Raw genomic sequence first — 15,544 nt, 5'->3', positions numbered from 1 at the left:
CAGAGCTTTGCGAAAATTAACCATAGATAGTAGCATTACGATCTCCTCCCATTAATGTAGATTTTTTCGACATTATTTGCTGCTATATCAGAAGTCAAAACAATCACAAAAACTTCAACAAAATGACCTTACAAGGACATCCTCTAATTCACAAATCTGGCTTTCCATTATCATTTATGACCTCAGTCTAAACTTTGGAAGGAACAAATGATAAATGACTTGACAAGCGAATCTCAGATATGTGGGTTGAGGCTTATCGATCATGTTTATATTTGGCTATGCTTACAGTTAAATTTTTGTAGGATCCTTCAACATGTTTATTATATGTCATGATCTTATATCGATGAGAAACCACAAAACATGTAGTAATATAAGTTTCAGCCAAAACCGATCCATTTCGAACAAAGCTGTTCTAGTTTCTTACAACTATGTCAAGAAAGAGGGATTAAAAAATGTACCATGTTTTCGTATAGCATTCTGGAACAACTATATCCCCACCAAGGGCCTTAAGCTCTTTAATTGTTTCAGGAATGCCGGGCTTATCACCAACGATGCTGATAGTCTGAAGTTTCGTGCTCCTTTGCCAATTCAATTACAATCTTCCCAACATCAGTCCCCACGGTTCTGTACCAATGTTTGATCTGTCCAGAAAAATTATAGAAATCCAAGCATAAGCAGTTGCATATTTTATGAGTGAGCCACATATAGTTCATCTATTATATTTCTCTGAAAGATTGAAGAGAGTAAATTGATTGCAAGATCTAAAATATGAAAAACAGCAATGAATCACATAAAGACTGCTTAGGATTAGAGCATCAACTTGAATTCCAGAAATAAAATTGTTAAGATTCAAGATCTGAAATTCGAGCACTCATCCTAGACTCTGACTGGAAAAATGCAAGACACAGAAATACATAGATTCGCCTCCACATAAAACACATGTTACCATCGAACCATTCTGATTTCTACAAGCATTGTATTCTCCATGTCCACCTTTTCTATGTTTTCTTTGTATGCTCTTCAAGTCACAATTTTTTCCATTACATTATAGGCTCAAGTCATGACTTCTCCAAACATTAAAATTGTGAATTCCAAACTGTCTAACAAATGGGCCATACATCAACAACTCATTGTTTCCTGAAAGCATGGGACATTGCAGTAGCAGTAGAAACAAGCTAACTTGGACGAGGCAGTACCAAAGTATTTTAATCTATACAGGGCAACAGTTGTAATTCAACTATTATCATAATCCATAGCTAACATCAGTGGGCAATTCCCACTGCATGGTTCTGAGCTTTCAAAAGGCCATTGATTGAAACGTGATCATGATCATAAGTTTAACAGCAGACTATGATAGAGATCCAAAGTACCAAAAAAGAACTAAGCTAGGGAGAAAGAATAGGAAACCCTAGAAACAGAATGGCTTGAAAGATACATCTAACTCATAGGAATGAAAAAAAAAGGGGTGGGATCGAAGATATGCATGCGATCCAATAGTACCAGAAAAGTATTAGACTCGAGTTAGGGTTAGGATTCGGATTGCATTGCTTGAGAGAGAAGACATCAAGGAGGGAGGCAATGGATTTCCTCCGGGAAGAGGAATCAAGGGAGGAGGAGAATGCTCCAATGCTCATCCAAAGATTAGGGGTTTAGTGGAAGGAGTTTCCAAAAGCGAATTCATTTCTCAAGCCTGTGGGGATCTTGCCGACTTTGCCGGTAGGGCGAGAGCTGAAGCTTTCTAACTTATAGAGGTATAAGTCGGTAAAATTGCCGATAATGCCTGCTGCATCTGGGCACCAGTAGAGCATGTGATTCATTTTTAATAGGAACGAAAAAGCATTTCAATCTTGACTACTTGGACTGGTGTGACCCAACCAAGGCCCTTATAGCTTTCACAACCGAGTTCGGATCCCCCCTGACTCATAGTTCAAATGAATAGAATCCAATCTCTCCTACAACCTATATTTGTATTTTTTTCACTTATTTTTTTAGGAGATTGAGATGTGGTCCTTGGAACGAGGCATTTAGGTCATATTTGGTTGTAGAATAAAATTTTATAAGATTTTACTTTTAAAACACCTACTTTGCTCCTAAAATAAAGTTAATTGTTAAAGGGTGCTTAGTAAGAATGGCTGGAATGCACACTTAAAATGATCTTATCATGGTATTCAATACCTGCTTGAACTGGCCGATACATCCCATGTTGAACCGTTTTGACGAAGAACTGGTCTAGTTCAGATTGAATTTTTGAAAAATGGCATGAACCGCACCGAATTGGTCAGTTCGATACGGTTCCGACTTGAACTGCTCGAAACCAGGCGGTATGTTTTGGTTCGGCTCAGTTTGGGCTTGAACCGAGCCGTACCGGATGGGCGGGGGGGTTTTCACATGGGGGATTTGGGTGGGTGGGGGCTGTGGGGTAGGGAATCCTCTACGTTTGGATTGAAAGGCAGAGACTCAAGTCATAGAGAAGTTATCTTCTCTATGACTCCAACGACAAATGCGAAGTCAAGAAAAAAAATCCCAACTTCGAAAATTTTTCACAATTTCTTCGAAGAGTCACATATTTGATCAGAAGCAAGATAAACCACCATTCTCTTACCAAATATTTTTTTTGCCTTTATTTGGCTAAAAAACGATAAGTAGAAAAATAAAGAAAATCATGCAAAATTTATGATTTTGATATGATTTCATTATATGTTGTAAATCTTTGAATAATTTATATGATGGCGTTAAAATCATTAATTTTTATTAATTATATATTTTTAAAATATATATTTTAGAAATAAAAATTTAAAAAATAAAATTAAAAAAATTATAAAATCAAAATATCTTTTAGGATGATTCAAGCTACTTTCAGTATAAAATTCATGTCCAATTGTGAAGATTTTAATGCACAATGTGCATAGTATCTTAGGCTTAATTTTGAATAAAATAAAAAATAAATAGCATCTAACACATGTTAATGGGTTTAGAAAAATATATCTAGCATTCATGATATGTTTCTACTTGGATCTAAACTCAAATATTTTTTAAAATTTTTAAAATTAAAAATATTTTTTAATTACATAAATAATAAAAAATATGTAATCAATTTTAAAAAATATGTAAAATTAGTAATACATTTTAACTAATTCAGAAGTATTATTTGAAGTACATAATATATTTTTATGAATTTATGAAATTTAAAATCATTATTGAAAATTAAAAAAATTATATATAAATAAAAATTATGAGAAATTAGAAGTATGAAATATATTAGTCAGATGTATTTTCTTAAGTTTAAAAAATAATTTTTTTATGATGAAAAATTATAATATTTTTACATAATTATTCAACTGACATTTTGTTAAACTTGCAGAAGAAGGATACAGAGTGTGACATTGGTTGGAAGTATGACGAGATGCTCTCGGCTCGGTACCATTGAAAATGTAAATGGTGCAACAAAGAGTTCAAGATGGAGGGATGACTAGACTGAAACAGGAGGTCCGATAGTTGAAGAAGAAGCATTTTGCTGATTCTAAAAAGCGAAAAAGAGGACAAAATAGAAGAGAGCGGAGGTGAACCGTCGAGTCGTAGAGCCACCTTCCTATCACTCCAAAGAATTTGAGGAGACTTCCGCTCCATATGACAAGAAAACATAAATTGAGACTGCATTCAGACGAATCTGGATGATCAGTACCGACTAAAAAAGATGATCAGATATAAAAATAAATTGGGGTTCAGCTTTGTGATTGATGGGGCAGAATCCAAGTTCAGGAGGACCACCCCAGTCAAAGAGACCGTTAGTAGAAGCGGACAGTATTTCATTTATGTTGGAGAGTTTTGGCTCCTCCAAAGACATTCCAGCAAGAGCCACCATCCGTAATTTGGATCCATAGATTTTTTTCCAGCAAGAATTCAAAGCAGCAGAGAATTAACAGTATGTTGAAAAAGAATAAGAAAAGGATATATAATGAGCTATTGGATCATGATTTCATTTCTGCCACATTCCAGTGAATGCAATGGGCAATACTTACTATCGGCCTGTCATTTCAGTTATAGAGGCTGCCGACCCAAGTGTAAATCTACTAACACTTAAGGACATCTATGGTCAGCTTCTTGACAGTAACAAGGAGCTGCAAAGATGGGTTTCTTTTTATAAGAATAAATAGTCCATATACGGACTGACGATGATGTGTAATGGTTGGACCGATCCTATTAGACGGAGCATCATCAATTTCTTAACATATTATGATGAAAAAATTCATAAGTCAATTGATGCTTCAAATAAGGTGTATGATATCGCGTACATCCTTGGACTGATAGAGAAGATGATTGATTTAGTAGAAGAGTAGAATATCGTGTAAATCATCACAGATAATCGATCATAATATAAGACCGTCGAAGAGTTGCTGATGGAACGACGATCGTATATTTACTGGATCTTATATGCTGCACATTGCATTGACCTCATGTTGATGAATATTAAGAAGCTTCATAGGATACAGCAAGCAGTGGACTCAGCCCAGACTATTATTAGATTCATCTATAATGATACATAGATTCTGTCGTTGATACGGACATATACAGAGAGAAGATCTTAAAACTGAGTATCACACGGTTTGCTACAAATTACATAGCATTGATAGCCTTTTGGAAAGAAAGCAGTCTTGCTTCAGATATTTGTCAATGTCCAATGACAGAAAAGTAGATATGCAAGGGTCAACACTAAGAAAAATTATATGGAGAATTTGATGACGAGTCAATCATTCTGGCAATGGACTGATAAGATAATAAAGGTTATCAAGCCGTTTTATGAGATGCTTCGGATCATGGACAGTGAAAGATATCTCTAGATGGACTTCTTGTATCACATGATAAAGAGGACAAAGAAACAAATCAGTGAGATAGATCCAAAACATGTCCAAAAATACATCAATATCATTGAGCGCCATTAAGATTACCAGATGTGTAGGAATTTGCATCTAGCCAATAAGCACAAATTCAAGAATACTTTAAAAAAAAATTTCTCTTATACTTGTATAAGTCTATTTAATTATTTATGAAATTTATTTACAGCTTACTATTTAAATCTAAAGTTTCAGTACACCATGCTAGGATAGATCTAGATAACAAGCTTCCACTGCTCTCCGTAATATGATATATAAGATGGTGCTTGATCCAGAAATTACATCTATATGTCTGTAAAAGATATTTAGGTTAACTAAGGTATGAGCATTTAACTGAATTCGATTTGTAACCAATATTATATTTATTTAATTTAACAAATATATTTTTCACAGATGAAATAGTTTAAAGAGGAGATAAATAGCTTTAGAGTCTCATCGACTATCATAAGCAAAAAAAGATAAATCTAGATAAATTATATATCAATATGAGAAGATTTTATTGACATTACATGTCTACTAATATTATGAAAATTGATATGTAATTTTGTTTAATATTTTTATAGCTGAATGGTGGATTCATTTTGGACAATCCATAAAAAATTTGAAACATGTGGCTATTCAGATTCTTTTTGAGACGGTTTTTTCTTGTGGTTGTGAGCGTAATTGGTCAATTTTTGCCTTATCCACAAACAGCAAATACAGAAATTGTCTGACATAAAGCAGCTCCACGATCTTATATGCATTCACTATAATATGAGATTGAGACTAAAATGCATCCATGAGGACGTACAGCTAAAGTACATAGATCTAATGTTAGGTGATTATACTGATGAGGATGACGATCCAATGATTGGATGGCTTACAGGCCAGCAACAGAAGTTGGAGCTTGATAAGTCAGGATCCCTCCACGACTAACCAATGTGGTAGCTAAGAAGATCTGGATGAATCAGGGCAATAGGCAGATACAAATATTTCACATAAAATTTTAGTTGATCAACCACAACTTGAGGGGTCATAGAGGAGTTATTCATCATGTGACTCTACATCTGAGATATCCTTCCAGATGTTTGAACAAGAAATATGGAGACGAGACCGTCATCTGAAGTAGGAAAAAGCATCCATCCTCCCAGACACAACATAGTCAGTCACGGATGTGCACCAGAGAGGTAGAAAAGATAAAAAATAAATATTTGCAGCATCCTTGAGAGTGCAAAGCTAGCTGACTCAGATTCGGAGACCAGAAAGAGTGATGATAGTAGTCATGGATTTGATGATCAGAAAGAGAATGAAAGACACGAGACCATTGTTCATGAGACACAACTACAGATGGTATTCGATTCATCGGTGAGTCCCATATACACATGCCATATAAGATAAGGACCACAATGCATAAAGCCTGTAAGATATAATTTCATATAGATGACGGTCTCCTAGAGGTCGTCTAACACATGATGCAGCTACAGATGACCTTGCACGCAGAGTAGAATCCATCGATATATTTGGATCATCCTCATATTATGGATCCTATCACCTGCAAGCAGTTTATAATCCATATAGATATGGATATGGATATGACGTATTCGAGACATTATCTTCCAATAGCTATATCTATGTAGTCCGAAGCATCTTACGGATCGAATTTTACTGCCTGCATATTTGGATAGACCCCTCCACAGCCATACCATCATCCCAAGGATGTCTTTCACAGTCAGAGTTTGAGTGAGAGATCTAAAGTGTCTTATGATTCAAAGAGGATATCTTATGGGATGAATATTTAAGACTACAGTGCTGCTTGATTAGAGGATGGACTGACGTTCTTTCGAAGTATGCAAATGATCCAGATATCCATGAATGTCACAGACACTCGATGAGATATTAGATAACTAAAGATCTTAAGCTTAGTATATTATTCTTTGTATTTTATACTTTAGATATATTTAATGTATTGTTTTAAATTTTTTTATTTTATTTCAGGATGATAGAATTGTTATATACATAAATAAATATTAATTTGGATCTAAAATAATTTAAAAATTAATAAAAAAAATTAATTAGAATAAAAATAGACTAAAAAAATTATATGTCGATATGGAACGGCATGCCACACCGTACCGACACTCGGTATGGTATGGTACAGTATCTGGTACCATATTGTATCGATCAAAATCGGTATGGAAACTAGTACCAATTTCTGAAATCTTGGATTTTACCCTTTTCACACTCAATCTAACTCCAAATCAATGAATTCCACACCCATTCGAATAGGCTGGTACATCCCGTACCGAGCCAGACCGACAGGGAATCGAGATGATTCATCGAGAATGATATATCGAGGAAGGAGAGAAAAAAAAGGAAGACAGAGAGAAGGAGAGAGAGTGGGAATACAATGCTGTTGGAGGCCAACGATGTTTCACTACGGCCGTCGGAGGGCCACAGAAGCTTCCACGGCTCGGTCTTATTCGATAGGGCTTTTAAACGAGTGAGAAAGAAAGAGAGGGGGACCAATATACCAAAGGAAGGTGCACCAACGGAGGGGCTGCCACAATTTGCCAGATGGCCACCATGGCCATCGAGCAGTGCAAATCGCATGGGCAGAATAGGCTGCGAAACAGGGGTGACTATCCCTGTTCCTTCATCGCATTTTTTTTATAAAATTTATGAACAGTGAACTGGCAATGGATTGTTTCACCATTTTCCGAATTAAAAAAAAAAATCGTAAAAGAAGGGCATTGCCCCTATTTCACATCCACGACACCGCAAGCATAGAGTACACCATCTAGTGGCTACGGCAGACTTCGAAGGCCGTCCAGTGGCCCCTCCGATGTCTTCCTCTCCCTTCTTTTCTTTCTTTCCCCCCTCTCTCTCTTTCTCTCTTTTCCTCCTCCTGATTCACTTCCTTTGCCTATATCGATTTGTGCCAGTCCAATCCGATATGGATCCATATCGACTCGTACCATCGGCTACCAGCAAGGGTTCCGATATCGAGTCCGCAAATTTTGCTCCAAATAGTACACATCCTTAATGCTTAGACCTTGCGAGTAGATGTCTTATGCTTGGCCTTGGTTTATAACTATTGTACGTTTAATCCGTGAAGGCAACTTTTCTAAAGAAAGACTTAAGTATAGCCAAAAAAAACTAAAACAACCACAATCAATAACATATGATGCATACTTTGATCCTGCCCTCTAACACCTTTTACTAGTGGCACCCTCTGCCTATACTATCTCATGGACTGGCTCCCAACTCCAAAAAGTATAATTTCATCAACTTGTAATAGTCCTTTGAATGATAAATATAGAGCTTATTTTTTACCAATAGGAACAAATGAGATCACACGAACGCTTGTTAGTGAAAGATCTATTCCATCTTGTAGGTGAATGATCTGTTCCAACTCGGAAGTTAATGATCTATTCCATCATTATAAAGGAGCAAAAGAATTCCTCCAACCCTGCATCAAATAGTGAATTTTTTTGTCTGGCAGATAACCTGCTAACATCATCCTTTGTGTCATATTATTTAGTAGAAGATATATCTCCATGATTTGAGGATGTGAAGTGTCTCCTGCAGTAAACTCATGGAGAACACCTTGTAATTCAATGCAGCTACAACCAGGATTCTTTACCACCCCTTTCTCCTTCATAATCTTCCACACGTCCCTTGCATTTTCATATTGGCATTTGTATACATATATGCTAGAGAGTAATGCATAAGAGCTACTATCATCTGGCACCAGCTCAATAAGTTGCCTCGCTGCATGCTCAGCAATTTCAATGTTTCCAAGGTTCCTAGCAGCTCCCAGAAGTGCTCTCCAAACAATATCATTGGCTCTCATTGGCATGTGGTTCACTAGTGCAACTGCTGCATCAAGATGCCCTGCACGGCTTAGAAGGTCAACCATACAACCATAGTGTTGGATTTTCGGAGTTATTCCATATTTGTGGTTCATAAGGTTAAAATAGTGATGACCCTCGCGTACTAAGCCTGCATGACTGCATGCGCTTAGAACACCAATGAAAGTTATATCATTTGGTCCAACAAATGACTGTTCCATATCTTCAAATAAGGAGATGCTAGTCTCCCATAGCCATGTACTGCGAGTCCTGATATCATCGCATTCCAATGATCTTTGGATTTTTGAGGGATGCCGTCAAATATTCTATTGCAATATCCGCATAACCACACTTGGAGTACATGTCTATGAGAGCAACACCAAGACACCGTTCAGTGGGAACTTGTTCCTATCAACATATGCATGAAGCCATCTACCTTGGAGAAAAAGGCCTAAATCAGCGATAGCAGAAAAACAATAGCTAAAGTGGAGCAATCAGGTCTTTCTCCTAGCAAGTGCATATCAATATACAGTTCCATAGCCTCTTTTGAAAGCCCATTTTCTTTGTAGCCAGATATCATCACATTCCATGAAATCATGTCTCTATATGGCATGGCATCAAAAAGCTTCCTTGCTACTTTCAGTCTTCCAACTCTAGCATGTCCACCGATCATAATGTTCCAAGAGACGACGTTCTTGACCGGCATTGTATTAAAAAGCTGACAAGCTAGTTCCATCTCACCATGTTTCACATAGGCATCAAGCATGATATTCCATGAAGTCAAGTTCCTAGACGGCATTAACTCAAATAGCTTATGTGCTTCACTGATTTTGTTACATTTAACGTACCCACTTATCAAAGAATTCCAAGAGATCAAATTCTTAAAGGGCATTTTTTCGAACCAACTATGAGAAATACCTATTCGATCGCATCTTGCATATCCATTAAGCATAATGCCCCAGGTGACTTCATCTTTAAAGGGAACTTGATCAAATAACTTCCTTGCAGCTACCATATTTCCACATCTAGCATATCCGTCAATCATGGAATTCCATGAAACAATATCTCTATCAGGCATCTCATCAAACAACTGTCTTGCAAATTCAATCTGCCCACATTTTGCAAGCCCATCGATCATCACATTCCAAGAGAAGATGTCACGTTCGGGCATTTGATCAAACAAGTCTAATGCAATATTAACATTTCCATATTTGACATACCCATCCATCATCATGTTCCAACTAATCAAATTTTTGTGCGGCATCCCATCAAACGAAGCCCGTGCAGCATCAATCTCCCCACAACCGGCATACATAAAAATCAAAGAACCCTGCACAAACAGGTCTGCGTGCAGTGGAGTCTTAAGTATCTGACAGTGAATTTGCTCTCCTTCTTTAAGTGCTCGAGAACTGGCACAAGCTTTGAGGACAAAAGGAAAGGTGAACTTATCAGGAGATACATTGTTGTGTAACATCTGATTGTACAAATCTATTGCCTTCCATGGTCTATGACTTTGTTCGTAACCTCTAATAAATGTGTTCCATATGAAAGGATAAGGATCATCCACCTGCTTCAATAATAAAGCCACCTCTTCCAACCATCCTATCCTTGTACTCAAAAATGTCACCACTTTGCGCACCGCCAAAACATCCTTGAAAAGCCCCGCAACAATCAAGGGTGCAAGCAAGTGTTTCAAGTCTCTCATGCTCTGACATTTATGTAGAAATTGGAGAAGTGATGCAACCGAATAACGTCCAATGTTTCCTTTATCATAATCGAATCGACTTACAGCCGATCTCTTGTCTTGTTTCTGCATCAATTCCATCATCTGCCTCATATTTCTCGTTGTCTCTCTTCATGTCGAAACTAGGACTGAAAATGTGTGATCAATGTTAATCAAGGAAGTACAGTAAATGATCCATGCAATCATTTTCTTGAATCTCCCCATATTCCCTTGATAAATGAAATGGAAACCGCGTAACACATGAACCCTAAGATCAAAGATCATATACTCATAGAAGTAAAGCGACATCAAAATTCAAACTACCTAATATTGCATGAACCCATCAAGAATTGTAGTGCATCACCATAAAATCCGGATTTTATTGGATTGCAGACGATAGATTTACAATCTGTTCTCCAAAGTAAAGAACAAGAACAAAAAAAGAGAAGTTTTCCAACGGTTTTCCAAGCCAAGCATTCAACCAGGAAACACCACATGAAATCAGGATTGTAATTGTATCAATTGCAACTGAACCCTAAAGTCTCACAAGGGCATGACAAGGATAGAAATAAAGGGTACCCCAAATTAAGAGGCACATCTACGGAGCGCCGGAGAGGTCGAAGGGGAGGAGAGGATACCGACCTTTCTAGTATCGGGGGACTGGAGGGTCTGTTTCTCTGCGGAGCATCTCAAGCTCTTGACAGGATTCTGAACGTGACTGTTGACAGGGACAAGAGGAGGAGGAGAGAGAAGGGGAGCCGAAGGGCGCCGCAGAATCGCAGTGCATTATGCTTTTTACCAATTTTTTTTTTCATCTTTTTTTCAAACCCGCGCTATTTTAAATAGGAGAAAGACAGGCGCCGAGCTGCCAAGGCGGTATAAGTGGGTAAAGGGAAATGACGGTGACCGTTGAAGGTCCGCCAGAAGAAAACAAAAAAGAAAGGGAAACAAAACAGATGATATGAATTGCTGGATGAATGGGAAATAGGCTGCACTAAAATTGAGAACACAATTTTATTTGCATGAGCTGGAAAAATTTTGTCAAGCATGGATATGCTTCTAAGGTTGAATTCTTCGAATTTGCTTGCCATCTTCTCCCCTTACCATGTAGATTCATGGTACATCTGGGTGTGCTAATTTTCTATTGGATGCATGACCATCCATCATCAATCCAATGCTTCATCCAAGTTCCATCCCGATGGTTGCAAGATGAAGGCTTTAAATTTCACAATATTTTGATTGTATGGGAGATTTGAATTTCAAGTAGGTATTGAGAAGGAATTTGAATTTAAGTTTCAAATGTTGACAGGATGTTGGGGGCTTTTCTTTCTCTTATGCCCATTCCTCTTTCGTACTTCTTCTTAATAAATTTAGATGAATTTTTTTCCTTCCTTTTCATAAAAAAAATATATATATAAATTCAATGCTTCATGGCTTCTGCCACCACCCAACCATTCCCGCCTCCTCATCTGTTTTGCCATCCCACCATTTGGCACCACTGCTCATACCTTGAGCAAGTCATTATACCAGAAATAGTATAGGTGTTCCTTTTCCATAGCATGCATGCCGATTACTTTCCCATTAATGCACCGCTGGATAGAGGAATTAATCATATTGACCACCAGTGTCGATTTTGCTATAAGATCCTCATTTTTCTTTTCCAGGGCCTCGGCTATTGTCATGCTCATCTCCTACTATTGTAAAGCGAACTTTGGGGTTTAAAATCCACCTCCAAGTTCGGTTTTTCTATAATTATTTTTATTTCTAAATTATGCCTTCCCCATTTCTTCAAGCTTCAGTGACTTTCTTGAAATAGATACTAGATTTTTCTTTTGTGCATAACACATGCTTGGTGCTATTTTTTAATGAAAAGAATTACACTTTATGGAACTCCTCTCCCAAGATGAAGGAGAAGAAGATATCAACCAAATTTCAACACCATTGGGACAATAACTTCATTGAACAAGTCACTGGAAGGCACATTGAACGCTAGAAACAAAGTGAGCGATCTAGAGATTTTTGTTTGTCAGCGGACCCCTCCCCTCCAGTGCATCTATCGGTATATTTATCCTTCATCTTTGTGATATATAATGGTAAGTCCTCCCATAATGCATAAAGTGAAAAAGTTTCCGATCCTCGCAATGCACGTGAGTTTAATATTAGCTTGAAACATCAAAACAAAAAGGCAACTTTTAAAGCCTTAATGTAAAAAAAAAATACTGAAATGAATTGAGCTAGGGAGAAAGGATAGGAAACCAAAGAAATAGAATGGCTTGAAAGATATATCGAACGCGTAGCAATAATAAAAAAGGAGGGGGAAAATCGAAGAATTGCAAGTGATTCAACAGTGAGAGAAAGGAATTCAACTCGAGTTAGAGTTAGGGATTTGGATTGTCTAGCTTAAGAGCGAGGATATCGAGGAGGGAGGCAACAGATTTCCTCATAGAAGAAAAATCAGGGGAGGAGAACACCCTGATCCCATCCAAAGATTGGGATTTTGATGTGCAAAGGAAGGAGGCTCTAAAGCGAATTCATTTCTCGAGCCTATGGAGATCTTTTCATTTCATTTCTCCAGACTCTCGTAAGTCAAATTTCTTATTTTTATCCTTATCATATGATTTAAGTAACTTAAAATTTATCAAAATTTTTACTTAAAATAGTCCTCACTTGAATAGAACATTCTTTGCAAAAGGGTTTTTCCTAACACTCTGACCATGTGTCTGTGAAATAGTGATTGTTTTTTTTTTTTTTTGTCTGGCAGATGACCTGCTAACATCATGTCATATTATTTAGTAGAAGATATACCATGCATGATTTGAGGATGTGAAGTATCTCTTGCAATAAAGTCGTGGAGAACACCTTGTAATTCAATGCAACTACAACTAGGATTCTTTACCATGCATCGCTTTCTCCTTCTAATCTTCCATGTCCCTAGCACTTTCATATTGGCTTTTGTATACATATATGCTACGAGAGTAACGCATTAGAGCTACTATCATCTGGCACCAGCTCAAAAAGTTGCCTTTGCTGCATGCTCAACAATTTCAATGTTTCCATGTTCCTACTTCCTACCAGCACCCAGAAGTGCTCCCAAACAAGATTATTGCCTTGTTACCAAAAAAAAGAAAAACTAGATTATTGGCTCTCATTGGCATGTCGTTCACTAGTGCAACTGCCACATCGAGATGGCCTGCATGGCTTAATTAATTAGAAGGTCAACCATACAACCATAGTGTCGGATTTCGGAGTTATTCCATGCTTGTGGTTCATAAGGATAAAATATTGTTGACCTTCATGTACTAAGCCTGCATGACTGCATGCACTTAGAAAACCAATGAAAGTTACATCATCCGGTGCAACAAATGACTGTTCCATATATATCTTCAAATAAGAAGATAGCAAGTCTCCTATAGCCATGTACTGCAAATCCTAATATCATTGCAAATCCAATGATCTTTAGATTGTGTTTGGTAGCTGCAATTTAAAGTGGACCTAATGGATTGCTGCATTTGGTATACTTTTGGATAACAATTCAAATTATCTTGGCAATTTATATTATCTCCATGAGATAATCTAGATATCTTGAAGAGGATAGCTATCTAAATTATCATTTCTTTGATAATATTATAATTAAAATTTTAAACAAATTATTTTAAAAAAATCACACAAAATCATCGTCCAACTCTTCCCCTCCCCCTCCGCCCCACCCCGCCCCACACACAACGCACCCTCTCCCCTGCCCCCACCCCCGCGCCACTCAAGGCTCCTCCGCACACCCCCTACCCATGGCTCCTCCGTCTTGCCTTCTGCCCATGGCTCTCCACCCTCATCACCTACCATGCTCTTGTGGATCCTTCGTGCTCGTCTCTATCACCCCCACAGCTCCTCCCCCTCCCCCTCGGGTGCCTGCGATTTTCACACCCCTCGATCCATCACTTCTTTATGCCACTACCATATCCACATCACTCCTGTCGTTCTTATTAAAAAGAAAGAAAAGCATCAGAGCAAATTATCGGAGATATTTTGATAATTTGATTTTACATTGTCGATAATCTAATTATCATTCCAAACATATCAATCAAAATTTTCAGTAATTTTACTGTCACATTATTTGCATATACAAAATATAGTAATCAATATTACTGACAATTTAATGGTGACAATCTTTCTTAAAAATAATTCACGTTACCTTCTAAGATTATCTGGTGGTGCATCAAACACAACCTTAAGCTTTTGAGGATGCGGCCAAATATTCTCATCGCAATATTGGCATGCCCACACTTGGAGTACCTGTCCATGACAGCACCAACAACGTACACCATTTAAAGGGAACTTGTTCCTATCAACATTTACATGAACCCATCTACCTAGGAGATAAAGGCCTAAATCAGTGATAGCAGAAAGAATAATAGCTAAGGTGGAGGAATCAGGTCTTTCTCCTAGCAAGTGCATAACAAATTTACACTTCCATAGCCTCTTTGAAGGCCCATTTTCTTTTAGCCAGATATTATTTGCATTGTGTGAAATCATATTTTTATAAGGCATGGCATCACAAAGCTTTCTTGCTACTTTCACTCCTCCAAGTCTAGCATGTCCGCTGATCATAATGTTCCAAGAGACGACATCCTTGACCGGTGTTAAAATGCTGACAGGCTACTTCCATCTCACCACGTTTCGCATAGGCATCAAGCATGAGATTCCATGAAGGCGTGTTCCTAGACGGCATTAACTCAAATCGCTCATGTGCTACGCTGATTGTGTATGTGTCACATTTAACGTACCCACTTACCAAAGAATCCCAAGAGATCAAATTCTTAAAGGGCACTTTTTCCTCGGCGACTTCATCTCTAAAGGAAACTTGATCAAATAACCTCCTTAAAGCTTCCATATTTCCATATCTAGTGTAGCATTCAATCATGGAATCCTGTGAAATAAATTGTGTAGGAGAGGATCTCAGTATTATTGTAAATAGGGGCTATAAAAATTCGACGTAGGTCATCCACGAAAGATAAGGGGACGTGAACTATACCTTCACAATTTTTCACATTTTTCTCGGACTCGAGTTAAATGGATGAAAATAATTTTTTCTTCCCTTTGAT

General features: G+C 37.5%; 1 long non-coding RNA gene and 1 pseudogene across 2 annotated transcripts; both read right to left on the bottom strand.

Annotated features, from left to right (window-relative positions):
- Positions 1 to 452: 452 nt before the first annotated feature.
- LOC105058796 (uncharacterized) lies at positions 453 to 11,226 on the bottom strand. Of its 2 annotated transcripts, none has more exons than XR_002166156.3 (2): positions 11,088 to 11,225; positions 453 to 641 (listed from the first exon to the last, which is right to left on the bottom strand). It is a non-coding gene; the product is annotated as an uncharacterized lncRNA (long non-coding RNA). The 2 variants fall into 2 exon arrangements; XR_012137147.1 differs by lacking the exon at positions 453 to 641 and adding an exon at positions 9,042 to 10,594 and having other exon boundaries at positions 11,088 to 11,226.
- Positions 11,227 to 13,412: 2,186 nt separating this feature from the next.
- Positions 13,413 to 15,333, bottom strand: LOC114914834 (putative pentatricopeptide repeat-containing protein At3g05240; annotated as a pseudogene).
- Positions 15,334 to 15,544: the final 211 nt, after the last annotated feature.

The sequence above is a fragment of the Elaeis guineensis genome, chromosome 15 (genome assembly GCF_000442705.2).
Source record: "Elaeis guineensis isolate ETL-2024a chromosome 15, EG11, whole genome shotgun sequence".
NCBI classification, from domain to species: domain Eukaryota; kingdom Viridiplantae; phylum Streptophyta; class Magnoliopsida; order Arecales; family Arecaceae; genus Elaeis; species Elaeis guineensis.
The sequence above is the reverse complement of the archived record's forward strand: the minus strand, read 5'-3'. Positions and strand labels throughout refer to the sequence as shown.